A 22,914-nucleotide genomic window follows, 5' to 3' on the forward strand; every position below is an offset into this window, starting at 1 on the left:
CTGGTCGGTCTTATTTTTACGTACGATTCAGGTTTGATTTTTGATTTTATAGATAGTTTAAAATTTATAAATTTTCGGTATTTTTTTCTCAAAAACTATTTATATGGATTGAGTCGCAATTGGAATATTCAGGGCTTTTCCCTGATACACAAGAAAACTTGTGGCATGTAACTTTGTACTCGTCTATTCTAATAGTGTTTGTGAGTTTGCGTAGAAGTGAGTTGAATTTCTTTTAAACCTTGAAAACAAAAACTACTTCGAAGGACCGTCAGAACTTTTAAATTTTTGCCCGATGAAAGCAGTTTTTTTTACTCTTTGGCATGTAACTTGAAATCAAATGATTGACTAACGGGTTTTTCAAACTTTTTTGAGGAGTTGAAGAGGAATAGAATTAAATTGGTTCTGAATTATCACTTTTCTGAGGTAACAAGGGCTCTTTACTGTATTCAACAAACAACCCTGTTTCAAGCGAAATTGTCTGATGAAAGACTTAGTTTATTGATTCCTGACAGTAGGAGAGGATATTATTAATTAATCATTACGAGGCCAAAGTGTGTATTTTGTGAATAATAAGCTGATTCCTCAACAAGGACGCTCTTTTTATCCTTCTTTTGTTCTCTCGTCGTGTTTGATCGTTGGAACAAATTTTCAACATGTTTAAAGACTTGTCTCTGGAATCCGGTTTGCTTTATTGTTCCGACTTTCGATGCGAAAGTAACGGAATAATTGTGCTCGGAGTGGGTTTTTTTCTTCAGACAAATTTCGACTTTTTAACTAGCCATTTTGACGGAATTTTTTTTATATCATTCGAAAGGTATTGTTGCCTTGAGCTCAAATTTGAAAAGATATTTCACTTGTGATCATTTTTCGTAAAGTTATGGGGGATTAAAGATTGCCATTTTGGCCAATTTGGGACAATTAACGCGCGATATAATTCGCGCTATTAACGCGTAAGCGGAGAGTTAATCCGTCTTAGAAATCGTTCCAAATTGGTTTAACGAAGCTTATTTGCCATAATTGATTTGTTACAACTAGTGAAATCTATCCTTTTGTACTTTATATGGCGATGATTTTAAAAAAATGAAAATTTTTGAAAAAAAATTCTCATTTTGTTTTGTTACTTTTAATTTTTTAATGATATTACTGATCCATAAACCTTAATGGGCAGTCGGAACAATCAGGGTTTCGCCCTGATACGAGCAGTCTTGTTTTATATAGACCCGATTTGCTTTATCTAAAACAATTTTATATAAAAACAAGACTGCTCGTGAATCAATTTAAAGCCAACTTTTTTAAACCAACATCAAGTTTTTTTTTTCACCTCTAACTGAACCAAAAGAATGTATAGTTTATAGTTTTTTTTGTACTCTGGTCGCTATTTATGTTGACCTCGCTGTTTTTGATCTCAAAACTTTCATCAAAACCCCATTTTTATACACATCTAAGACAATTATAAACTTAATGCTAATTGAAACATCTGAATAAAAACTTATGCGACAAAAAACAGAAACAAAACGCTCCAAAGCTCTTAGGTCGCCAGCATGTAAGAAAATGCAAGATGATAAAAGCAATTTTTTGCCGTTTTCATTTGAGAAGGAAATGAGTGGTACGCTTTTTGGAAAAGTTAAAAAAGTATAGATTTTAGACAATATCAAAGATCAAGTTTTAAAAATTGAATTTTACGAAATTGAAACGACCGAATAGCTAGCCTCAACTCAATTTGGAAAGATTTCATTGTGCGGGGTACTTCGCCTCGCAAAAATTATTTGCGTTACGTTTTCAGGATTTGGGATAAAATCTTCAGATAAAATAGTCCAGGGCATGGCCAAAATGGCAAGCTTCCAGGTCCCAAAATTTTTCAAATAAAGGTTGGAGGTAAAATATCTTTATAAATTTGATTTTCCGAAGTCAATTTTTTCAATGGGGCGTAACCTATTTTGTTAAAGTACAAAATTTTGATATCCAAAAGTTGACTGAATAAAAAAAAACATATATTCCTTTTTCTCGGAAAGTCAGAACAAAAGTGATATATAAAAAATGATTTATAACTTACACTAAGTCTTTATTTTATCTGGGCAAAACTCTGAATTTTAAGCTACCCATTTAAGTCCATGAAGTAGTTTATGTTTTTGAACAATTTTGATTCATTTTGATTTTTTCACACCCTCACACACACCCACACACACAAACACACACATACACACACTTGCACACAATCTACGTAGAGTACAAGAATTAAGGTTGGCAAATTTTTTAAATTTAGTATCTTAATAGTCAGAGTACTCTTATCAATATAGAAATAATAGTGATATATAAATATCTATTATATCTATTATAATACGAAAAAGTTTTGATAACATGACGACATATCTTTGTAAATTTGAGCGCAGGACAGGTCTGCCCAAACATCAATACTTCAACACTTTGAACTTGATTCAAAACTAATTTGCTTCTTTCTGAATGACTAGAATTTGCCAATCAAATTTCAGCACCTGCTCAAAACGTTTTGTTCACAATTTCAAGATGAATTATAAATAGTCCGAATTGGCCTAAAACGAAGAATGCTTAGTAAACTACTCGAAATTTGATACATTGAATATTACAAAACCGCAAAAATTAGAAATAAGAATAGGTAAGAAGACCCACAGGACATTGATATTTTTGGACTTTAGACAATTTTCTGTCAAAACAGGCATGTTAAAAAACCGAGAGTGACAGCAATATTTTACGCGTTATTTTACCGAAACCGAAACACTCACTTCAGTTTAAAAGGTTCTAGCAGACAACTTTCCTGAGGGTTAGTACATTGAATATTACAAAACCGCAAAAATTAGAAATAAGAATAGGTAAGAAGACCCACAGGACATTGATATTTTTGGACTTTAGACAATTTTCTGTCAAAACAGGCATGTTAAAAAACCGAGAGTGACAGCAATATTTTACGCGTTATTTTACCGAAACCGAAACTCTCACTTCAGTTTAAAAGGTTCTAGCAGACAACTTTCCTAAGGGTTAGTAGGAAACTTATAATTAGCACATTTGAAATATTTTACTCACTGGCCAATTCTGGATGCTCTTGGTTCTCGATTTTTGCATCTGTTGTTTTCGCGTGCAGATATTGTAAAGCTACTTCCTCACTTTTCTTACTAGTATCGTTAGAACATTTCCAAATTAGACTATGTTTTTCTTGGAAATCTTTAATTGTATTCACTGTCGTTTTTTTCGAATTTATTCGCCAATTAATTTTTGAGAGATTTTTTTGTTAGGCACGTACCATTTTATTTCCATTCAATAAACGCTTAAAACTAATCGAGTAAAAGAAGTCATTATTTTTAAATGGGAATAAAGGGGCAGTTTTTAAAAAGTTGGATCAAAGCTGTCAATTAAATAAAACAACCAAATCTGAAGTGAAACGAGACTTGCTACGGGGAGCAATTAAAAAATGGTTAGGTTAATCATGGTTTCTCTATTTTTTCTAGGTTCATTCAAGCTGTTTTGTCTGACTGAGTTTTAAATTGCTGATTTTGAAGCAATTCAGTTTTAAATCTTTTTCAAAACAATCAACCGCTCCTTCTGCCGAAAAATGATAACACGAAAATGAAGTTTAATTTAAGTTTCCGAACGAACATATCGTCGAATTTTTTTTTTACATTGAGAGATTATAAATTAATCTAGAGGGATTAGCCGCAACCTGTTTTTGGGCTATTTTATCGTTACTGAAACATAATATAGACTTTGGTTTTTTTTTATATAACCCGAATTTCATTTACCCATTTTTTTCTGATGGTAATTCTTATTTAAAAAGAATTGATTAATCTTTTTAGCCGGTTTTCGGTTTTTGAGAAGAGTGGGTTGGATGAGGAGGGAGAGGGGGGGTGGTTGTAGTTGAGAGATCGCTTAGATGAGCCAAGCATAAGTTTTTTGAGTGTTTTATTTAATTTTTTTTTTTGAGATTGAAATTTGACAGTAATGGTATGTTGTTCATCATATTTTATTGTTCTTTGAGAAAAAAATTGATGGCAGAAGAAAATGATAGATAATTATTGTGGCAGAATGATTTACGGTAGAAAAAAGTTCATCTACCAAAACTATGACTTACGGCAGTTTCAAGCTAACCAGGCATCTAATTGACGCCATCTGATTAGAAATTATTTCATCTTGAAATTTTAATGACTATATTTTCACTGTTGTAGAAAAAGCTCAAAGCAAAATGCAGTAAGTAACTTGAAACAACTCATTGATTTCAAACTGAAAATAAATAGAACCAAAAACACTGCCCTGTAACTGTTCTAAAATCGGTTTCGGGATTTTTTTTTTGATAAAACTACAAATTTTGAGCTTTTGTTTTTCATCACCTCGGGATAAATCGCCAAACATAAATAACTCGCGTTACCTTTTCATCATAGAAAATAAATCTTTAAAGTGCGCTTAAATAGTCCAGAACATGGGCCAATAGATAAATTTACAATTGATCTCACGTAGTCGAAATACTCAAAAGGTGTGAAAATATATTGTTAATTTTAAAAAAATCAATCGTAAAAATGGTCTTAAAACTATTTTAATCAAAGATCGGAAACAAAACTCAAAAATTGCTTCTTCGGTTTATAAAAGTACGCGTAATAATTTTATGATGATAAAAAAGGTATCATTTTTCGTCGATCTTTAAGTTTCTTGTTTTGGAAGCTCAGCGAAAATATGCGGCTACAAAAAGTGACTGCTATTATTTTTTTGTGTCCCTAAAAACGTTAAAAAGCTCATGTTGATGCAAAATTTTAGGTAGAAAATTATCCAAGCTATCCGTTTGCTGTCCAAATAGCGTTAACAGAACATCTGTTACAAAGGTAAAGTAAAAAAAATTAGTGAAATGATTATGCTTTATTTAAAACGCGTTCTTAATATGTGAAATTCAAAGCAAAATCAAACCGGAATTTCAGGTTTTTATCAATTTTTTCCGAAAAAAGGAAAATCGAAGACCATGTCATATCTCCACAAAAATTTATAAAAGTAAATGAACTGTGGTCAAAAATCCAAATCTCGAAAAAAGGGTTTCAAATTCACACCACATTAGATTCCTTACACAATGTTTTTTAAACTATACTTCAAATTAGTTCAATTAGCAGAAATTGAACATCTCAACCGAACGCAATTAGTTGAACGAATTTAAAAAAAAATGTTGAAAAAATCGGAAAAAAAATACAAACACAAACGTTTCTGACAACCCAAAATTTTTTTCTCTTTAATAACCAAATTTGAAATTTAAACGGAAAATGATACTGGCTAAAATTAACAACTTGAATAATTTTCTTACATTGCTCATGAAAACGTTGTTCTGGAATTTTTTGTGCAACTGTTGCATGAAAATTATGTTATTTGGGAAATTTTTAATTTTTTTGCCATTTGGGAATTATGCTACTGAGACGCAATCTAAAAGTGCTTTGAGAGAAATCGGAAATAATTTTTGCCTGCCTAAAAAGGTCGAATACATATTCAACTATTTTTCGAAACCCCCTCATAAATTCCTGCACACGGAACTGACTCTTTAAAACTTCATTTCGTGCTCAAGTTCACCCGGGTTGACAAAAACGCTTATGATACTAGTTCATAATATGAAAAAAAAATGCGTATTATACTATTTCATACTATTCCATAGACCAAAAATAATACTATGTAAAAAGCATGAGAAGCATTTTTTCCGTACTATGAAATTGTATGACAAGCATTTTTTCCATATATGAAAATACCAAAAAAAATTTGTTGTGAAATTTTGCGTTTACTCCGAAACACTAACCCAGGACTTTTTGTCATAAGAAACCCAGAGTGTAACTGGTAGTTACCACGCTCACAGATAAACTACATTTGGTAATTTTTGCCACCTACGTTAATTTTCACACTAAATGGAATTATATACCAAAAATGTTACTTTTTGTAAATGGTTAGATAATTTTTGGTTTTATAGTAATTTACATTTATCTTAGCACTTTTTTGTGAATTTTTTGATTTTTGGGTGAAAAACTCATCCTGGACTACGTTATAAACACAAAAAGTCAAATTTTGCATGCAAAATTTTTTTTCGCAAAAACTTATATTTGAGCAGAAAAGCAAGTTTGCAACCAAAAAAAAGATTAAAAATTTTCTACCTCAAACTTGTGTTTTTGCTTAAGTAAAAATGCATATAATACAATTTTTATATATGAAAATTATATGGTAAGCATTTTTTTGACCAAAATTAAAATCATGTTTTTGATAGTCAAAATACATTCTTTCAATAATTTTTTTTAAACTTATGTAAATTCATCCAGAAACATCGTTAGACTATTTTTGAAGATTTTTTTTCTATAGCGAAAATGCTTATTATACAATTTTCATAAATGAAAATATTATGATGAGACTTTTTTTGACCAAAATTAAAATCATGTTTTTATTGAGCAAAAAGATTCAAAAGATGGAAATAGAAAAGAATTTTTTTCCAAAATTTTTAACACAGTTTGTATATTTTGTATGAACATTGTATGATGAGCATTTCTCTTTTTTGAACGTCAACCGGGCATCTCTTCAGTGATGAACAAATCTTATGTAAGAAAGCAAACAACAGTTTAATTGAAAGAGATGATATGATTGCTAAAATAGTATAATCACGTCAATGCCGATAAAAAATAAGATTGAACAAGACTGCTCGTATCAAGGCGAAGCCTTGAATGTTTCGACTGCCTTTTAAGGTTTATGGAGCAGTAGTAACATAAAAAAAATTGAAGGTAATAAAATAAAATGAAAAACAATTTTTCTAAAATTTGAAAATTTATTATGAAATCATCCCCCCCACATGCCATATAAAGTACACGCCATAAAAAGAATATTTTTTGCTTTGTAACAAATCAATTATTGCTAATAAGCTTCTTTCAACCAATTTGGAACGATTTCTAAGACGGATTAACTCTCCGCTTACGCGTTAATAGAGCGAAAGATATCGCGCGTTAATTGTCCCAAATTGGCCAAAATGGCAATCTTTAAACCCCCATAACTCAACGAAAAATGATCACAGGTAAAAAAAGTTTTTCAAACTTAAGCTCAAGACAACAATACCATTTGAATGATATAAAAAAATTCCGTCAAAAATGGGCAGTTAAAAAGTCGAAATTTGTCTGAAGAAAAAAAATCCTCCCCGAGCACAAATGTTCCGTTACTTTCGTATCAAAAGTCGGAACAATAAATTGATTAATTTTTTTAAAATTAACAAACAGTTATTTCTAAATAATATCCAGTTAGTCTTAGTAAAGGTTCGAGAAAAAAATTGACAAATCGTATAATTTAGAAATATAATTGATTAAATTTGTAAAAAACTAACAAACAATTATTAATTAAAAAGTAACAAGACTGCTCGTATCAGGGCGAAGCCCTGAATGTTCCGACTGCCTTTCAAGGTTTATTGAGCAGCAGTAATATATTAAAAAAATTAAATGAAATAAAATAAAACGAAATTTTTTTTTCTAAAATGTGAAATTTTTTTGAAGAAAATCATCCCCCCACACGCCATATAAAGTACAAAAAGATAGATTTCGTTCCTTGTAACAAATCAATTATGGCAAAAAAGCTTCGTTCAACCAATTTGGAACGATTTATAAGACGGATTAAATCTCCGCTTACGCGTTAATAGCGCGAATTATACCCTCATAACTTTACAAAAAATGATCACAGGTAAAATATCTTTTCAAATTTGAGCTCAAGGCAACAATACCTTTCGAATGATATAAAAAAAATTCCGTCAAAATGGCTAGTTAAAAAGTCGAAATTTGTCTGAAGAAAAAAAAACCCCACCCACCCCAAGCACAAATATTCCGTTACTTTCGTATCGAAAGTCGGAACAATAAGTGGTCGTCCAATTAATAAACCACACATACTATTGCCTAACACGATAAAAAACATATACAATGTTATGATACCCCAAATGCAAACTAGAGATCGCTTAGCATTGTCCATCATAATTCAAACTTGGGACAGTCGGCACCCCTATATCCAAAAATAGAGATAGAAAACGTATCTTATTGGTAACGATGTTGGTTTAAAAAAGTTGGCTTTAAATTGATTCACGAGCAGTCTTGTTTTTATATAAAATTGTTTTAGATAAAGCAAATCGGGTCTATATAAAACAAGACTGCTCGTATCAGGGCGAAACCCTGAATGTTCCGACTGCCCATTAAGGTTTATGGATCAGTAATATCATTAAAAAATTAAAAGTAACAAAACAAAATGAGAATTTTTTTTCAAAAATTTTCATTTTTTTTAAAATCATCGCCATATAAAGTACAAAAGGATAGATTTCACTACTTGTAACAAATCAAATATGGCAAATAAGCTTCGTTAAACCAATTTGGAACGATTTCTAAGACGGATTAACTCTCCGCTTACGCGTTAATACGCGAAATATATTGCGCGTTAATTGTCTCAAGTTGGCCGAAATGCCAATCGTGAAACTCCCATAACTTTACAAAAAAGTACTACATGTAAAATATCTTTTCAAATTTAAGCTCAGGACAACAATAGTTTTTGAATGATATAAAAAAATTACGTCAAAAATGGCTAGTTAAAAAGTCGAAATTTGTCTGAGGAAAAAAAGCCACTTGAGCACAAATATTCCGTTTTTTTTTTCGTATGGAAAGTCGGAACAATACGATTGCTCGTATCAGGGTGAAGCAATGATTGTTCCGACTGCCTTTTAAGATCTATGGAGCAGTAATAACATGAAAAAAATTAATTCGTTTAAAAAATGAATTTTATTTTTTCTAATTTGAGATTTTTTTGTGAAAATCATCCCCCCGCACTTTAAAAAACAAAGCGATAGATTTCGCTCCTATTAAGAATTCAATTATGGCAAATAAGCATCCTTGAACCTAGTTGAAACGATTACTAGGACGGATTAAATCTCCGCTTACGCGTTAATAGCGCGAAACATATCGCGCGTTAGTTGTCCCAAATTGGCGAAAATGTAAAACCATAACTTTACAAAAAATGACCACGTGTAAATATCCTTTCAAATATAAGCTCAGGACAACAATACGTTTTGAATGATATACAAAAAGTTCCGTCAAAAATGGCTAGTTAAAAAGTCGAAATTTGTATGAAGAAAAAAAATTCCGAGCACAAATATTCTCTTACTTTCGTTACGAAAGTCGGAACAAAGATAAAATTTCAACAAACAAGTTAAAACGAAGACAGAAACTTCAATAAAGCTAAAACTGCCAATTTATTTACCGACCTGTCACTTAAATGATTATTACCTGTTTTTGTTGCTTATAATCAATGCTTTGTTGTCAATATTACCAATAAAACTTACCTGAGAACGTGCAAATCAACCGGAGTATATGATCGGCCGTGTCGCTGGTTTTTAATAAAACTGGCTTTCTCTAAAAATAAATCACCGAAGGAATAAAAATGCCTGTCAAAAGATGAATCGTGAAATTGTTCAATTTTTGGGAAAGCCGTGAGAATACAATATGCTATGTTTGCAGAATATATTAAAAATGAATGTGATAAATGATAAAAACGAAAATATTGGAGTCTTGACAAAATGAAAAAGAAGAAAATGAAAATTAGCGAAATAAAAATGTTCGCTGATTAGTCGAAAATTGCGCCAATCGTTAACAGGCATTAGTTTTTTTTTAAAAAAAGTAGCTTTTTAAGGCTAAAAAGGGAAAGAATATCAATATTTAGTTATTCAATTCATAAAGGGAATATCCATTAAACACCGGGGGTAAATCAATACTAGTCAAGCTTAAATCAACGTAATTACCATATTCTAAATTTTCTGCATAAATAGCAAAATACCAAAGAGCAACTTCTCAGGCGTGCGAGACATCACAAGACATCAATTTTTAGAAACACGCAGTTTATCTTAAATCTTTTTTTTCTATTTGAAGGCTTTCAAGTCGACGTTTTCTCTAAAGATCAGAACTTTAAAAAGTAAGAGTTTTCCTGATCACTCTCACGGGTACTATAAACTCGATTCAATTTTCACGCGGAATTCATTGAAGTGAAAATCAAAGCTAACATTTTAACCGTCAAATCTTCAAATTTATCGTCAAACGTCTAACAGTAGATTTATTCGGTTAAATAGTGTGCAATGTAAATGAAACTCTTTTTTTGGGGGGGGGGGAGTTAGTTCAATTTTTAAAATTTTGTTGAACTTTTTTTCTACCTTAACTAGTTTGCTTTTCCGAACTCCCATAAAAACTTATAAGGACACTATTTTAATAGACTTTTTAGCTGTAGAGATTTGGAAAAAAGTGAAGGCCAAAGTGACATGTTTGAGCTTTTTTTCGAACAAAAAATCCCCCTTAAATTTAGTGTGTATCAGCTCAAAAAGCGTTTTTGAACCAATTTTAGGGTTCAAATTTAAGGGGGATTTTTTTCGAACAAAAAATCCCCCTTAAATTTAGTGTGTATTAGCTCCAAAGGCGTTTTTGAACCAATTTTAGGATTGGTACCAAACACAAATGTTTTTAAATCATACCAAAAAGAAGAGTACTCTTTGAAAAAATGGCATCAGAAATGAGCGAAGTAAAAAGAGAAAATAATTGATAAACGAGGTATCTGTTGTGAAGGAAAATGGGGTGGTTCATATAGGGGTTGTAAGTAGGAGGAGGGGTGGGGATGAATAAAGATTAGCTAAAGATCTGCACTTTAAAAAATCAAATAAATCTCGCTTTATCTGTAACGTGTATCAAGCTAAAAGCAACAGTTAAGTTTTGAATATACTGTACTGAGTCTAAAAAATTTCCCCCCGTTTTAAACTAATTTGAGATATCCATTTTTAGCTGACGAACCCTAAAATTTTTCTAAAGGCGCGTTCAGCGCCAATATATTTTAAATTTAAGGGGGGAGCGCGCGCCGAAAAAACGCGATTTTTTGGTAAAAGTTTTCCACAAAAGCCTAAGAACACTTTTCTTCCTGCGGCGCAATAGGTTTTGGCCAAGGACTATTTAGTGCTTTGGGAGAGCTCGGGAAATCATATCGGTCAACCTAAGGAAAAAAATGTTGACAAAATTTCGAAAATTTTTTGAAAATCAGCCTCCCCCTTGAGAAAATCCTAGATCCGCCCCTGCCTTTAAAAAAATATTTTAATCCATTTTAATTGGTTGTAATTGATCAATATTGATTTTTTTTCATTTGACAGAAAAAAAACCATTTTAATCCATTGTTAAACATTTATAATCACTTGTTTTTGAAATTTATAGAAACAAACTACAAAAAACCAATGTAATTGATTATTATCCCTGAAACTGCAGCACAGGTATTAGATGGAAATTTGTTTGAAATTCAAAATTTACTAAACGTTTGGTGCGGTAACAGCAAACAAATGTCTTTTTCAAAGTAAATTCTTTTAGGAAGTGAACCAATTCTGAGAAAACCCCATTTTTTCATATCAGGTATAATTGATTATCCAGGATAATTTCAATATTTTTGTTTTGTATATTACAGCGTTTAGCAACTCCGACTTCTCTTTTAGGATCACACGTCTTACTGAAGATTTTAATGAACGAATGCTGGCGTAGATTTTTTGAACTAACGACTGTTTTGGGAGAAGGTCTACAGAAGTATTTAAAGTAGTGCGCAAACTCCCTGATTAATTGCTTCTCTACATTTTCTCACAAATTGTTAAATGACCAAAAAAAACGCTAGTTTATTTTGATTTCTGAGCCTGAATGTTTTTTGTTACACCTAAAATGAAACTTTCAAGGGTGATTTAAGTGCTCTGAAAAAAACTGTACCTGCTATAGTTTCAATTATATGTATTCGTTTAAGATAACGCAAATAAATTCTCTGAGTGAACATTTGAGATGAAATCTCACGCCAAGTTTTGTTCTGTAAAACGTGGCTGAAAATTAGGCGTTGCATTTCGTAAATGCAAATATAGTAATTTTTCTGAATTTTGCAGACAGTAGCACTTTTGTGTGGACTTGGCTTTTTGGTATTTTGCCAGAAATTATTTCAAAAGAGGCACATCGACGAGCTATAAACCAACGGGAGAAAAGGCGATGAAAAGGAGGAGAATGAAAACCCCTAGTTTTAAAGGTTCAAAATTCGCGTATACTGAATTAGATTCCTCGCTAGAGTTAGAACATTGGGACAAAGTTATCGATGATTATTTGTGTACGGACTCGGACATTGTATATAAAACACCAACTTTTAATATTGATAGTGATTTAGATCAGTCAAGACACACATTAGCGGGTGAATCCAACATTCAGACGACGAGTACTCTCCCAACGAGCACAGGCGATAGCCCAATTAGGATAGACGGCTCTCCGGAAAAGACATTGGAGACGCCCAAAACCCCGAAAAGCAACAAACCACGGCCCAGAAGGAAGCCAGGCCCCCCTAATTTTTACGGAGACAGGCGCCTCATAGACCAGGTGACCATAGGAGCAGAAACCATCGAAATAGCGGATTCCGACGACGAACCCCTGATCACCTTCTCCGGCTCGAAAAGCCTACAGACGACCTTTCCCTCAGACTGTCCTTCGGACTACATGACACCACTCGAAGACATACCTTTCCATCCAACACTGGTGGCGGAAACTACACAAGGCTCATCGTCAACCCCTACCTCCTTGACGCCAAAGATCGCGGTACTATCCTCTTCATTGGAAGAAGTCAGACCTGACATTCAGGATGATGACGGGAGCGATATATCTTCAGGCATAGACACAGATGTAAGGAAGGAGGCCGACAGTTTCCATGACATATTTAACGCCACATACTAAAACTCCGAAAACTGAAAAACTCGTTTAGCATAATTCTTAGTACTGAAATTTTTTTTCTCCATTGGTTACTTATGTTACGTATCTGTACTAATTCTCAGATTGAGCGATTTTATACATTTTAATTAATTAGTTATGTAGGTTAGCTTTCCTAATTTGTTGATATGTCACATAACCCCAATTGTAAATATCATTTTGTCAGCTGTACATTCACTGTAGATATCTGTTTAATCTTGTAGGTAGCCTGTATATATTACCATATAATCATCGCCATTGTAATTTGTTATCTCTGTGGATTTCTATTGGTGCTAAACGCTGTTAATTTTTGTTTCAACTTTGGCCCTGGTGGAGTGAGGGGAGAATGGAGTATATGTGTGATATTGGCTATATTGGGGAGTGGGCAGATATACATTTTTGAGCAGTGGGGAATGTTGTGATTTAGTATTTTTGTATCTCTTAACCTTGACCTCTATAGATTATTCAAGTACCAGTATTGTCTACTCTACGAAGTCCAGTGGACTTCGCGTCACTAGTTGCTCTTTTAAGACATTGGTCAGTTTATTTTACACCTTGTTTTGTCCTTTTTAAACTTAGTTAGTTAGCATAGTTACCAGTGGTATTTATACGCTTTTATTAAACTGATTTCTTTAAAAATCCGCAGTTCTAAATTTTTGTATTCAAAATAGCAGGTATTGCCGGGCGTGGTTGCTCAAACAATTTTCAAATCCCAAGTAGAAAAAAATTATAAAATCTATATATATTTTTTGAAATTTTCTGAAAAAACAATGAGTGCCCCCAGTAGAGTTTGGTTACAATTGTTTTTTCACCTTTTTGCTTGAATCATGACGTCTACTTTGAAAACTTCATGAAAGCAGTTGTTCGAAACAATCTGTGTTTTGGTTAAAAAAAAATTTGACTTAGAAATTGATCTAAGCTATTTTTGTTTCAAAAATACCGACATAATCTGTCGGTTCATAGTCTTTTTACAATTTGTTACTTGTTTTTTGAGAGCGTTTTTTGCGGATGAGCTCTGATTAAAACGCGCAATGTATACTTTTTTAGTTGTTGTACCAGAAGGTGAACCTGATGAATCATACTATATGGCATGTATACTATTTGGTATGTGACTATCTGATCCGTTTTCTAAGAGCCTTTGACAAAGCTAATAGTGCAGTTTGATAGTCTAAACATTTTTTGAATTTTCATTGAAAATTCACAGAAAGTATAGGCCATCCAATTTTCAAAGGCTTTTAGAAAACAGATAAGATAGTCACGTATCAACTAGTATACATGCCATATAGTGTGCTTAATTGGGTTAATTTTTTGGTACATCAACTAAAGAATAAAACCTATTAGGTAAGAGAAATGGCATCAACATGAGTGCGCTCAGATATACAAAAGATAGAAACTAGATTTCTTAAAGCAAAACTATGAAAATGAAAAAAAATCTTTACCTTAATCGTTTTTGTTGCTAATATCAAGATTCTGAATTTGTTATTGCTATAAATTTAAACGTTGAAAGATTTTTTGAAATCTGATGTCTTCAATATGCCATTTTTTGAGTGCGTTTTTTGTATGAATCAAAATTAAAACCGAATGACTTATAGATCACGTATCGGCAAAAAAGCAATAGTGCTCTTATATTTTTAATTTACCCTGTGAGGAAAATACAAAGCTTACAGTAGAAGTTTTTCAAGCTGTGAGGTTCAAAAACCATACCCTTTTGTTCAAAAAATTTGCAACGTGTTTTTCGAAAAAATAAGCCGAAATTTCGGCACGCATTCACGACTCAATATTACATATATTACAAAAAATGCGTGCACTGCTTAAAAATTTTTGAAAAAAGTCTTCTAACTTTTTTGTGAAACATCTCAGAAAATAGTTTGGCAGACTATAAAAAAGTCATTTAAAAAGTTCGAACTTGTTTCGAAAAATGGACTCCTTCGAGAACAACCTTGAACCACGCCAGATCAAAAGAAAATTCGTTTAAAAAAAGAAAGAAAAAAACACTGTTGCAGTGTCTATAACCGATTGCACTTCAAAAAAACCAGCTTGCCAGCACCAACAGGAAGTAAGTTCTTGAGAATGTTTTTCAAATTGAAATAACTTAATTAATTCAGATCAACTTTATTAAGTACATTTCCTGTGATTTTCATGCTTCGCCATGAAATTCTGGTGTCCTTTAATTCAATAAAAAGAACAGAGCATCACAATACTCTTTGATGTGAATGCATTTATTTTATGAATTACAGTCTGGTGCATGACAGCTAAATTTTTATTCCAGACATCTATCATTTGAAAACAGATATAGCGTCAAACGTCAAAAAATTCTCACTACTAAAACATCAAATTGTCGGCTTAGAAAAAATAGTCTAGAGTAATTTTTTAGCATAAAACAGCTAAAAATGGGAAAATTGGATCAATTTTTTTTGCCATGTTTTCCTTTTCTGCCTTTTGCTTCTGCCTTGCTTAAGTTTTTTTTAATTTTTGCCTATTTTCCTTTTGACACATTCCAATATAATGTCACATTTCACTAATGACTTAAATTCAAACACGTCAATTTTTTGGCTAACGATCGAAACAAGTTGTAAAAAATCTCTGGAACAATGTTGGAGAGAAAATAGAAAAATTGAAACGTATTTTTTTGCCATCACTGCGTTTTCTGAGTTCTCCCGTCAGGTTAACCTCGAGGTGGAGAAAACATATAAATTAGTTTTAAAGCTGCTCCAACAATTGGAGAGTGAACAATAGTTAAAAATTAAAAATATATTTTCAATAGTTTTAGAAAAAAAATCATAAAAAACTGAAATTCGAAAGGTGAAAATTAATTAGAAAATCTGTGTGGAAACCAGTTGAAGTTCCGTCTTAAAAGCAAAGTTTGTGCGGCCACTGATTGATTTTTCTGAATATGTTTGTGGAAATTATGCATGAAAAGACGTTAATGTGAAAAACTATCAATGCCTTAAAATTTTCTAATGATGTTAAGCTTATGATGAGTAGATGAAATAAACTACGCCACACTTTCTTCCCAATTCGGGAAAAAACTCTTGTTTTATTTTTTCAAACAATTATTTTTATTTATGAACTCTATTGTTTAGACTGTTAGCCAGATAGCTATCCTGTTCTGTGTAAAACTAAACATGCATCTGTGAAAAAAAAATTCTTTTATCTACAATTACTAAATTGAGTTAGTACAACTATTTTACCTGTTACTCTATTCTGAAAGGCGGATACTCAACATAAATCTACAAAATGCCATACCTTGTAGCCGAAATTACATCAGAGTTACGTAACAATTGCATAACAACAAGGGCAGTCTGTTATTATATGCTGCATAATAAAACGAATTTTCGGCTTGTTGGAATGATAATCGTATTTTCGGTTTCTGGGCCCATCGGCTTGTTGGCCTACCACCATATATTGTGAAAATACTGCTCTAAGATGTCTTGATGAATACTTAACTCCCCGAAAGCAAATCTATAAAATCTTAAATCAATTTAAGTAGATTTCGTGTAAGCTCACTTAAAAGAATCGTCTCTTTGCTACCTTTTTACACTTTTTTGTCTTTTTCTTGCAGTTTCTTCAAAAGCAAGAACATTTTAAAAGGAAGCTCGCAATGCTTTTTGCTTCGATTTAAAAACGTTAAAAAAATGATTGCCTTATACGCCTTGAAAGCCTCTCAATCAAAAAAGCAATTTTCAAAAAAAAATTCAGTTTTGTTTTGAAAATCTTTCTCATGAGAACCTCCAGAAACAAAATGACATAAATGGAGCAGTTTTCGGATTAGTTTAATATAAATTATTTGAAATGATTTTTTAGCAACATTTTTACCACAATTTTTACGGGCTAACAAAAATGTCAATTTTCAAACGCCTTCAAATTTGCACAAATGAAGCCAGCTGAAATATTCTATTTAAAAGTTTCAATTCTGCAAATTAGTGTCTCATAGATATTTTAAAATTTCAGTCAAAATTAGCCTGTTAAAAAATCCTGATTTGCTTAAAAACAACAACGACGTGTACATTTACTTTTTCTGTTATTGATTGTTTTTGCAGCTGAAAAAGTTACATTGCAGTTCGAATAAAACAAATGTACCAAATTTGTTTTTCTGAGGCTGAAAGGCATCTTTTTATTGTTCCGCTATCTTCAAAAAACTATCGTCAAGGTTTTTTTTTATTTTTTCAGCCTTCTGGCAAAAAAAGATAAAATAGAAACGCGTCATTTAATTTCCGCCTTTGTGATAATTGGAGCAGTGTTTTTGTAGATTTTTGTATCCTCTCAAACCAAACCAGACTGAGAAGTCATTCCACTTCTACATTTCGTCTGGGAGTAAAACTGCTGGTGAATCTTTTTACCTCCCTAAATAGACCAAGTTATGGTATTTTGCCAAGGTTTCGTCTCGGATAGAAGTTTCTTAGCGCAGCATGTCAATTTTTGATTTTGAATGGCCAGAAAATACTACAATTCGGACAATAACGCGCGAAATATTGGTGATATTAAATGCTAACAAGCGGCTATTCAATCAGCTCATAAACCAATCCAAATTAAATTGAGGCAAAGTATTTGATGATGTTAAAAGGTTACTAGACGCTTATAACAACACTTTGATTTGGGGTAGTGTGAAAAAACTCAAAAAAAAATTTTGTCCCAAGTTAGCTAAGTTAGCAAAATTCAAACCTTGATACGTTTATTTTAAAAAATCAGTAAAAACAGGAAATCTTTCTATTTTGAGCTTTTTACTTGAACAATTTCTAGTAAAATCAGGAAATTTTTTTATTTTGAGCTTTTTATTTTATTAATTTTAAGATGATATATAGATTTTGGTTTGAAAAAGGCTAGTTCAAAAGTAGAAATAGGTCTGGAGAAAAAATCCCGTGCACAAATATTCCGTCTCTTTTTTCAAAAGTCTGAACATAAAGTACATTGACGTCAATGACTTTCAGGCTTTCTCACAAACAGTTTCACTGTAAATATCTTTCCTGCGCAAAGGACGGATTGTGAGAAAATTTTGTCAAGCAATCAGAGCTCAACATGCAAAGGGTTCAAATGCAAAGTGTTGGTTGGAAGAGATTTTTTTTGCAATTTTGATCTTTTGCGCGTGAATATAACCCCAATATCGGCCCGCTTTTGTGTAGTTGATGATTGTTTGTTCACCTAGCATGGTTTGATTGTAATGTATTGAAGTTCAATTTCAGTTTTTTTTAAACCAGTTTTTATTGCCTCGTTTCAATTTTGCATCAATCAATGCAACTCTAATCAAATTTAATTTAAGGCTCTGGAAGAAGATTTTATTTTGGTCAATCTGTTAGAGAGGATAATAATTTGATTCTATTTTTTGTTTTATAGATTTAATTGAACAAAAATTATCATTTTGGAGCATGATCTGATAAAGTTTTCGAGCGTATTTTTTTCCCAAGTTTTCCACCTTCGAAAAAATGGCAACCTTCATAGCGTTTCAAAAGTTTTTTTTCGTAAACTAGCCGTATTTGTGTCAAATTTTCCAGCTTTGCATCAACTTGAGCGCATTTTTATGTTTTATTCAAGGGGTAAATAAAAATTCTATTACAATTTTAAGCAAAAATAGTCTTCATCATTTTTTGAAGAAAAATGCGTTTCGATTTTCAAGTTACCTTCTTTTTTCCGGGTAAATTAAATCAGCACTTTATATATACTCGAAAAATTTTTAAGGTATCAATGTATATCAAAAAAGAAATTAGATTTTGAAAAAATTATGGTTAAAGAGTAAAAAACTTTCTGTAGACTAATACTATTCAGATCACAAAAAAAAAACAGGACAGACTTGCTTCAGACTAAGGCTAGATTTTATCAAATGTACTATAAAGCGTTAAAATTGGTGTTTTTCTCTGCATTTAACGATCGAGGTGCTTCTTGCGCAAAAATTATGCAAACATGTCACAATTATGTCACCCTTAACCTACAAAACATTTATCCTTACGCAAGTAAAAAAGTAGAAACAATTGCGGCATCATCTCACTAATTGTAACTAAAAAACACAATCAAATTGAAGTGCATCAGCCGCATTATCCAATAAAAGCGGACGTTTGGAATCAAATCAATTAATGATTTCAAAGAGCTGTAAAATTTAGCAAATTAAAATTTCTCTTTTGCGGCATCGACTCACTAATTTCAACTAAAAAAAACACAATCAATTTGAAGTGCATTAGCCGCATTATCCTATAAAAGCGGACGCTTGGAATCAAATCAATTAATGATTTCAAAAAGCTGTAAATTTTAGCGAATGAACGTTTTTCTTTCATCTCAACCTAATTCATTCGCAAATACAAACAAAAAACCTTTTCGAGCATCTCTTATAATTAGATTAGATTTACTGTTCAGAAGGCAAAAAGATCTTTAAAAAATTCTCTAAAATTGAAATTAAAATTAGTTCAAAAGCGCCTTTTAATAGATTTTGGGGGTTAATAGAATTTTTGCTCCAGAAATCAATTTCTGCTGTATTTGATTTTCCGAGTTCTCCAAAATAACACAAAAAGGTCCTGTTTTGTCCACACTTCTTGAGCCACAGGTAAATTAATGAAAAAAACGTGGGACCTTTTAGGTAGACTGGGGGTCGAATGGCTGAGGTAGACGCCTTCAAAAAGTTTGGGCTGGATGTTTTGATTTTCTAGGCTATCTTTGACACTCAAATTTTGCAAAATCAGATCTGCTTAACAATCTCTACTCCTTTCAAGAAAGGGGGGAATTATTAAGTAGACCAAAATGGTCGTTTTTTTTTACCAATCATAATGCAGCAAGATTAGAATTCTCAATAGAAATCTCAGTGCTAACTTACGGTATTTCTTTATAGGGGTGGATATTTTTATATTCTTAAGTAGGTACCATAGGGGAGAGATTGTTAAGTAAATCCCTAAAAACAAAATTTTAATGTTTTCAGCATAAAAAATCAAATAGCTATGAAACGAAAACAACTTTTTATGGATTTTTTGTAGAAAGAAAATAATTACAGTGAGAAAAAATGGTCACAATCAAATGGATTTATGAGTTTTTAATGGATTTTTTAAAACGGATTTAATTAACCATATAATTCATTACTGCTTCAAATTAGGCCAATAACCCATTATGTAGACAATTTTTTTATTCATTTTTTTTACCCAGAAGATTGCGTTGCTAAAACGCCGAACAAAATTCAATTAAAAAATTTGTTGTTACAAAAAGGACAAACCACGAAAAACTCAGAAGTAACCACTTGATTAGAGACATCGCAAAAGGATACTATAACAAATTGAAGACCACAAATGGAAGACAAGTCTGGAAACATAAAGTGCTATAGCAGCATCGGGGTCATAAAAACTGCTCAGATTTTAAGTAATTAAAAAACCAAAATGTTCGTTTCAAATGAAACTTTTGATTTTTCGGCTGTCATAAAAAATTTCTGGCTTCGGGACAAAGAAAATAATCAGATTTAGCCAACCAGAATTCAGAGCAATTGTCACAATTTTCAGTCGACATAAATAAGATGAATTAACCAAAACAAAAATAAGTTTTTAGTAAAAATTTTCAATTTTGTTTTCTAAAAAACCTGCCCTGTTTTCCCTAGGCTAAAAATATATAAAAACTACTGCGTTCATATCCATCGGCTCAAAATTTTTTGTCAGAAATCGGCTAAACCGCAAAATGATTGCATTCATATCAACCAAACCAATCAGTGCGATCAGTGTTTTGTTTTCCTCCTTTATGCATTGAATGTTACAAAAGAGCAAAAATTAGGAACTTAGACGGAATAAATTAAAAAACGCTTTATAAAAGAAAAAAAATTACCAGAGTTGGTCAAATTTGCATTTTGTTAAGCAATTCTTTACAAAAAGAACATTTGTCAAAGTTTTAGTGAAATTTGCATCAAAAATAGTGAAAAATTTTCCTAAAATAGGTCTCAGATTTTACAATTTAATACTGTTTAAAGATTGCGAGAAAATGCAGTCTGAGAACTCTACAACAGCAACGAGGGTCCATTGATCACAATCAATCATAGTGACATTCTATATTCACAACTATACAAAACAAAATAACTGGTTATAATCCATTTAAAATGAATTTTAATCCCAAAAACTTTTCGTCAATTCAAATTTCATCCCAATCAAGTCAGGCAATCTTCCTCACTTATCCACATTCCAGTCTATAAACATATTAGTTTTCCAAGTTTTTATCATCCGTCATATTTTTTTCCAACGATCAAGTACTGTAAACAAACAGCTAAGTTTAGAGATTTATCACTTTGACAAATTCAAGTTTCTGATGAGTTTGATTCAGGTGGTGTGAAAAAGTCTTACCTTGTCTATCTGAGAAAAGTTTAAACCAGGTAATTTCTGACATAGTGTGGTTAAAAATGCTTTTCCAGATCAGGAACCAATTCGGTCTTAAAAACAATTTATGCTACTTTCATGGGTGTTACTGCAGATTTTCGGCTCTCAGCTATTATAATTTTTGAATGGAAATGCGAAAACATTTTGCGCAAATTGTCTTGAAATTGCAATAATATACACCTGAATTTGCATTTAATTCTGTCCAATCTTGTAGAGGACAAAATGAATTGGAACATTTCTGAATGAAAAAATATAATATATTCGTCCACTAACCGCGCTATCACTGAACAATCAAAGGGAGGAAATCCTTACAAAAAAAAACAATTTTTTCAAAATTTTGGTATAATTTGCATTAAAAATGGAGCAAGAGTTTTTTATGTTTCGATGAAAATATAAAAAGACCGTCACCAAGTTGGAATTTGACTCATTTTGACCCCCATCCCATTGTTTAAAACGTTCATTTTCTGCTCGAGGTCAAATGTTCAAAGTCTCTGCTATTTTGCGTATGAGGATTTGAATTTTTTCTTTTATTTGAAACCTCCTGTATATCAAAATTTGAGTATTTTTACAAGCTTATTTTTTATTCCAAATTTTCGTTCAAAATTTTGTTTTAAAACCCTGTGTTTTAAAACAATTGTGAGTTCAGATATTTAAACTTTTTGATTAGAACAGATATAAGCTTTTCTATCTGAGGCGTGGCATGATGAAAAATATATTTGAAGACTCTTTTATAAAACTTGAAAATTTTGAAAAACTTTTTGAGTTTTTTGAAATTCGGTTCTGTGGCGAAACTAAGAATTCGTTACAACTTCAGAAGTTTAAAATTTGTCGGCTCTTTTGATGACGTTTTGGTGGCAACGTCTAATTATTTGAAACTCAAGAAAAAACGAAAAACTGAGGTAAGACAAAAAATATTTTGAAAGAAGTATGGGTAAAACATTTTCGAGATGTAAAAAAAACATAAATCACTTTAGAAGCGAGTCGAATAATATGACTCCTTATAAATTCAAAAAAAAAAGATCTCATGCTTCTCGAGAAAATCGTATAGGGTTCATACTTGCGCTTCATGGTGAATCTAATCCTTTGAAGTCTTATCTAAAATCGTTTCTATTTTTGTTTCTGTTTTTGGAAAATTTCTGGAAAATTTCTGGAAATTTTTGTTTCTATTTTTAGAATGTTTCTATTTTTGGAAAAAAAACTTTAAAAAAACTTTTGATCTAGAAAAACTTTTGATTCATTGAGACAATTTTCGAATTTTCATCATTTGAGCTAGGTATTTTTGATTGGATTTTTTAAGGTACAGTCTGAAAGGTATTGATGTCTTGGGCTCAAATCTTAAAGACCTTTAACCATTGTACATTTTGATTTTGGTAAGTATACGGTTTTGAAAACTGGCCATTTTGTGATTATTTATGGTGCCATATTTTAAGTGATAATAAGCGGCGGTTCAATCCAGTTCAGATTTTGTTCCTTTAGTTCCTATTTTTTCTTAATAATAAGTTAATAGACGCTAAATTCATCACTTTTTTCTTTACATAAGGTTGGGATCAGTTTTTCAAAAAATTCTTCTAAAAAAGATTTCATTGTGCAGTCTTTTTTATTTTTACCCGAGTTGCTCATGATACAAAATGAACTGAACGAAACAAATATCATAGGTTAGTTATTTAGCAGAACGACTCTTAACCTCAACAAGACTGCTCGTATCAGGGCGACGCAGTAATAACCTGGAAAATTTAAATATAATAAAAAAAATTATTATTTTTTCTAAAATATTAAGACTTTTTGCAAAAACCATCCCCCTACACGCCATGTTAAGTACA

The 22,914-nt window shown here is 31.7% G+C and overlaps 1 protein-coding gene across 3 annotated transcripts in view; it reads right to left on the reverse strand.

Annotated features, from left to right (window-relative positions):
- Window positions 1-22,914, reverse strand: part of LOC134838845 (uncharacterized) — an 80,317-nt gene that overhangs the window by 11,185 nt on the left and 46,218 nt on the right. The window contains exon 1 of one of the 3 annotated variants that reach the window (XM_063854129.1): window positions 9,329-9,759. The exons of the other annotated variants lie outside the window; for them this stretch is intronic. The gene's annotated coding sequence lies outside the window, so the exon portion shown is untranslated. Of the gene's footprint in view, window positions 1-9,328; window positions 9,760-22,914 lie in introns of those variants that run through there. 3 annotated transcript variants of the gene reach the window in all.

The sequence above is a fragment of the Symsagittifera roscoffensis genome, chromosome 2 (genome assembly GCF_963678635.1).
Source record: "Symsagittifera roscoffensis chromosome 2, txSymRosc1.1, whole genome shotgun sequence".
Taxonomy (NCBI): Eukaryota; Metazoa; Xenacoelomorpha; order Acoela; family Convolutidae; genus Symsagittifera; species Symsagittifera roscoffensis.